The sequence below is a fragment of the Mesocricetus auratus genome, unplaced genomic scaffold (genome assembly GCF_017639785.1).
Source record: "Mesocricetus auratus isolate SY011 unplaced genomic scaffold, BCM_Maur_2.0 Super-Scaffold_100013, whole genome shotgun sequence".
Lineage (NCBI taxonomy): Eukaryota > Metazoa > Chordata > Mammalia > Rodentia > Cricetidae > Mesocricetus > Mesocricetus auratus.
Genome location: NW_024429196.1, coordinates 56,901,281 through 56,907,640, shown reverse-complemented (window position 1 = coordinate 56,907,640; position 6,360 = coordinate 56,901,281).

Below are 6,360 nucleotides of genomic sequence, written 5' to 3'. Positions count from 1 at the left end.
AAGCCCACCCCAACACTGCCTGGGGCCAGGACCCGAAGGCTGGACAGCCCAGAGACCTAGGATACAGCCAAACATGACTGGCAAAAAAAGTCAAGGAGATGATTTCTAATGATATTTTGCTATACTCATAGACATTAGCCTAGCATAATCGTCATCAGAGAGGCTTCACCCAGCAACTGATGGAAACAGATGCAGAGAACCACAGCCAAACATTAGGCAGAGCTTGGAGAATCCTACAAAAGAAGGAGAGGGAGGACTGTAGAAGCCATAGGGGTCAAGGACACCACAAGAAAACCCACAGAATCAACTAACCTGGGTTCATAGGAACTCACAGAGACTGAACAATCAGGGAGCCTTGGATGGGTATGACCTAGATCCTCTGCATATATGTGATGGTTGTATAGCTTGGTCTTCTTGTAGAACTTGTGACAAGGGGAGCAGGGGTTTTGTCTGGCTCTTTTGCCTGCTTTTGAGACCTTTTCCTCCCACTAGGTTGCCTCGTCCAGCCTTAATATGAAGGGAGATGCCTAGTCTTACTGCAACTTGATATACCATGCTTGGTTGATATCCCTGGGAGGCCTGCCCCTCTCTGAAGGGAAAAGGAAGAGGAGTGGTTGGGGTTTGGGTGCTGGGATGAGAGGGGAGGGGAAACTTCATTTGGGATGTAATATATGAGAGAGGATCAATTTTAAAAATAAATAAACAGTCCTTGCCAAATCTAGACTTTTGCCTCCCAACACAGGAGAACAATTCACCGGAGGCTGTTTTAAAAAATCTATTTGACTTACATAATACTTTCATTGATTAATATTACTAACTAAAATTGCTAATTATTCATCATACATTGTTTACCTTATAAGTTTTGTTTATATTTTTCCCTTTTTTCAAATTTTATTTATGGGGTGTGGGTGTGTGCGCTCGTGCGCTCGCGTGGATCTGCACATGGCTTGGCATAAATGTGGGCTTTAGAGGATAACCTTTGGGAGTCAATTTTCTCTCCCCACTGTAGTATCTAGAGATCATATTCAAGTCATCAGGTGCGCAGGCAGGCAAGCCATGTTCATTTGGGCTATAACACCACAGACTGGGGACCTTGCAAACAACAGAAATGGATTTTTGATGGTTCTGAAAGTCAAGAAATTGAAGGTACCGGTACCGTGTTTGGTGAAGTCTCTTTCTTGTCAAAGTGTATTCTGTGTTCTCAGAGGATGGAAGGATACTGATCCCACTTACCACTTCCCGAAGGTCCTCATCTCAATGCCCTGCAGCTGGGAATGTGAAACGCCCACATCTCAGCAGGGAGCGGTCAGGCTGGGGCCACTCTGCTGAAGGAGGGCAGTTTGGGTCTAATCCCAAAGGTGATTTGCAGCCGGGCCTGGAGTCTGTTACTGAAAAGGTGTGTGATGTGGTATTTAGGCTAAGCAGGAGGCAGACTCGGATTTCACACTGGTGTCTGCAGGAATTACATATTTCTGCAATGCCTATGCCTACTTGCAATAAGATGGTGTTAAATGACTCCAGGGCAGTGCTGGCATCTAATTAGCATATCCTTGTCACTGTCAGTGCTTTTGAGTCTGAGAACTCTTTCACAAGCACCACACATCTGTGGATATATTCGCTAATATGTATATCCAAGAGTTATGATTTTGTGTATCTGATTTCAACTTTGACCCAGGTTTAATTTATTTAAAACAATATTTTTAGTTCTTTACAGAAGATGAGTATCTTTCAATTCTGTTTTGGTTATTTGCAATCTTATTGCAACATAGCCCAAAAGTGTGAGCTGTCAATTGTTTAGTATTTTATATTTACTAGGTACACACTTTTGTTTTGGGAATATGATCAAAGGTATTCCTATTTCTCTGCAAGCCTCCTGGCTTGAGTTTATTAGTTTATTGCCACATTCTTTGGGGAATACAAATACAGAACAACTATACTTTTATGTGTTTGTGTGCTTTCAAATTTTCGTTTATTTATATATTATTCTTACTTATGGGGGAGACGGATGCTGAGACAGCATTTTATTCTATAGCCAAGCTGGGCTGGAACTCACTATGTAACCCAGGTTGACACTGAATTCACAGTAATACCCCTGCAGCACCCTACCAAATGCTGGGATTATAGACATGAGACACCGTGCCTGATTACTTCAGTATTTTTTTTAGTTTTAAAACAATAATTTAAGATCATTTTTAAAGTCAGCATACAGAGTAATGTGTTCCATTATGGCAATTGTACAGCATTTGTCATTAAACTCTGTTTTTATTTATTCTTTCCCTGACCGCCCATCCTCACTTCCCCCGCCCTTCTTGTTGGTCCCAGTCCACCCCACCCCACCCCACCCCACCCCACCCCAGTCCACCCCACCCCAGTCCACCCCACCCCAGTCCACCCCACCCCACTCCACCCCACCCCACTCCACCCCACCTCACCCCACCCCACCCAACCTCACCCCACCCCACCTCACCCCAGTCCACCCCACCCCACCCAAACCCCGTCCCAATAATCTCCCCTTCTACATTCATGTCACATACACTCCATTTCCTTTTTATTCCCCTCCCTCCTCCCCCCACTCTTATGGCCCTCTTTCTGGTTTCATGACCTTTATGTATTTGAATACACACACACTCCATGACTCCAGGTTCCATGAGAGAAAACATGCTGTTTTTCTGAGTCTGAGTTATTTCACTTAAAATAATGATCTCCAGTTCCATCTATTCTCCTGGAAATGCCGTGGCTAAAAAAAAAAAAAAAAAAGTCCCATTGTGCACACATATCCTGTTTGTTTTTCCTGAGCCAGGATCTCACTCTGTAATGCAGGCAGGCCTGCAACTCCCTTGCTAGACCAAGATGGCCACAAATTCTTAGGAAACCTCTTGCCTAAGCCTCCCAGGTACCATCATACCAGGCACATTTTCTTATGTATTCATATTGATGGGAGACTAAGCTGGTTCCTTATTTTGGTTACTGTGACCAGTGCAGTAATAAACATGGGTGTACAATTATCTCTGAGATGTATTGAGCTAGAATTCTTCAGGTATGTACATACCCAGGAGTGGTGTAGCTGGTTCAAACAATAGCTCTATTTTTAGTTGTTTTGAGGCACCTCCACACTGATTTCAATAGTGGTTATGCTAATTTACATCTCTAACCACAGTGTATTAGGGTTCATTTTCCCTAAACCAGAACTGCTGTTTGTTTCCCTGATGATAGTCATTCTGACAGATGTGAGCTGGAATCTCAGTGTAGTTTTTTATTGGGGCTTCTCTAGTGGTGGTAGTTGGGGAATGCTTTTCTACATATTTATTGGTAATCTGTGTTTTGTCCTTTTGAGAATTGTATGTCTGATTTATTTATACATTGGATTTGTTGGAGTTTAATTTTTGGAGTTCTTTATAGGTTCTAGATATTAATCCCCCATCTGACGTATACTTAGTAAAGATTTTCTCCCATTCTGCTGTGCCTTCACCCTGCTCAGTATTTCCTTTGCTATGCAGAAGGTTTTATTTGTATGTAGTCTTAATCGATGTTTAGGACCATTCCTTGTGCTGTTGGAATCCTTTACAGAAGTCCTTGCCTGTGTCTATATCTTGAAGTGTTTTGCCTGTGTTTTTCTGTAGCAGTTTCAGACTTTGTGGTTTCACATTGAGGTTTGTATTAGTCACTTATCTGTTGCTGTGATACACTACTTTCCTGCAAGGCTCTGCCTTCTTATAAAGTTTCCATAACCTTCTCAAACACCATCAACAACTGGGCACCAAGTGCTCAAACACACGAGCCTGTGGGGGCAGCTCTCATTCAAACCACACATTCTGCTCCTGCTCCCCATAGGCTCATGGCATAAAAACTCATGGTATAAAATGCATTTAGCCCAACTTCAAAAGTCCTCATAGTCTCCAACAATCTCAACATGGTTCAAAAGTCCAAAGGCTCTTCTGAGATTCAAGGCAATCTCTTAACTGTAACCCCTGTAAAACAACAACAACAACAACAACAACAACAAAAAACCAGACAAATTACATGCTTCTAGCATACAACGGTATAGAGTAAGCATTCCATTTCCAAAAGGGAGGAACCTGGCATAATGAGGAAGCATCCAGCCAAAGCAGACTGCAATCCAGCAGGGAACCACCAAATCAAGTATCCAGGATACAGTTTCAAAGGCTCTGTCCCTCCAGATTCTGCCGGCAACATTTATCTGTCTCTTGGTTCCACTCTCTGCAAACAGCTAACTCCTCTAATTTTTTGTTGGTTGGTTTTCTGTTGGATTACTGTTTGCTCTCTTCTTTCTGGCCACATCAGCATAAAGGGATTGCTGGCTTACATGATGGATTTCTTCCTAGTTTTTCTTTACTCACTCGTTCCCCTCGTGGTTTTTCCTTTCTGCATGCTCATGACTCCTTCAAGCCTCTTTTAAACGCCTGGTGGTCATGAACCGTCTTTGTTTTTACTTGTCTTGAGAGGTCCATTTCACTAAGGATTAAACTAATGAATTTGATTTTTTGATAGGGGTCTTATGTTGCTGAGGCTAATTCCAAATTGCTACATTGCCACAGATGACCTTGAGCGCCTGATCCTCCTGCCCTCATTTTCCATTTGCTGGGATTAGAGGCATTTGCCACCATGCCAGCTTTATGTGGTCTTGGGGACAGAACTCAGGGACTTGTATACACTAAACAAGAAGCTTACCAACTGAACAACATCCTTGACTTCAGCACTGATGTTAGAAGACAGTTGTACTGGAAATAGCAAACTGGGTTGGAGTTATTTACTTTTACCTCTTGTTATATATTGTTCCACACCTTCCTATTTTTTAGGGTTGTTGCTGAAAGATATTATGTATTCTTCTATGTTCACCTTTGTAGCTGAGTTACTGTTTTTTACCCCTTACATCTTTTAATATTGTTCCTCTGCTTTATATTTTTTACTTCCTCACTATGTCGTGGAGAGGATCTGGCCATGTTTATTTGAGGTTGTAAATGTCTCTTGTGTTTGGCCTCGAACTCACAGAGATCCACCTGCCTCTGCCTCCCCAGTGCTGGGATTAAAGGCATGCACCACCAATCCCCAATGGTTCATTATTTTCAATTAATATATGGATCCTTAACCTTGTCACATACTCTTTCTTCTGCTTGAGCACATCTATTGGTAATACTTTATACTTTGGTTTTTATTTGACTTTTTTTCATTGCCATGATTTCTATTTGTGTATTGTTGTCAAAATTTCCGTGTCTTTGCATAATTATTCTTCAGCTACAGAGTCTAAGAACTCTGAAGCTCCAGCAGACAACCTATGTTCACAGCTGCATCTCCCCACCAAGGGTGATCAATACATAGAGATATTGAAAAGTACAAGACAGCCTCTTCTCAAAGCACTGAGGAGACACCCTCAGCTAGAACATTAGCACCCAGGGACTAAGATCTGGAGACTCTAGGGAGAATGGAAGAACTTGAACCACAGACTGAAAATCAAAGGGTGGTCAGCAGAGGTCCCTGATGAACAAAGTAAAGTTGCTAAAAGAAAAGCCCCCAATTCCAGTCATCTCTAGAAAGCTAGTGCAGTGGAAACTTCCTGGAATCTATGACAGTGACCCTAGCAAAGTCCCATAATAATGAGTTGATAAGGAGTCTGAACTGGCCATCTTCTATAACCAGGTAAGGCTCCTAGTAGTGTGATTAGGATATCAACTCAGTCACAAAACCTTCTATCTACAATCTGTCCTGCCTGCAAGACATGCTGGGGCAATGGTGGCACAGAACTTGTGGAAGTGGTCAACCCATGGTTAGTACAAATTGTGGACCACACCACACCATGAGAGGGCGTCCATGCCTGACACTGCCTAGATGACCAGAAACCAGAGGTAGGACAGTCCAGAGACCTAAGATAGAACCAAACAGGACTGGGAAAAAAATTAGTCAATCAAATCATTCCTAGTGATATTCTGCTATACTCACAGATCAGTGTCTAGCCCAACTGTCATCAGAGGGGCATCATCCAGGAACTGATGGGAGTAGATGCAAAGACCCACAGCCAAACACCATGCAGAGCCAGGGGAACCCCGCAGAAGAGAGGGAGAAAGGATTGTAGGAGACAGAGGGGTCAAAGATACCATGAGAACATGAGCCACAGGATCAACTAAACAGGGCTTGTAGAGACTCACAGAGACTGAAGGGAGAAACATGGACCCTGTATGGGTCTGAGTTAGGTCCTCTGTGCATATGTTATGGTTGTATAGCTTGGCGTTTTTTCGGGACTCCCAACAATTGGAGTTCGGGGTATCTCTGGCTCTTTTCCCTTTGCTTGGGGCCCTTTTCCTCCTACTGGGCTGCCACATCCAGTCCTGATATGAGGATTTGTGT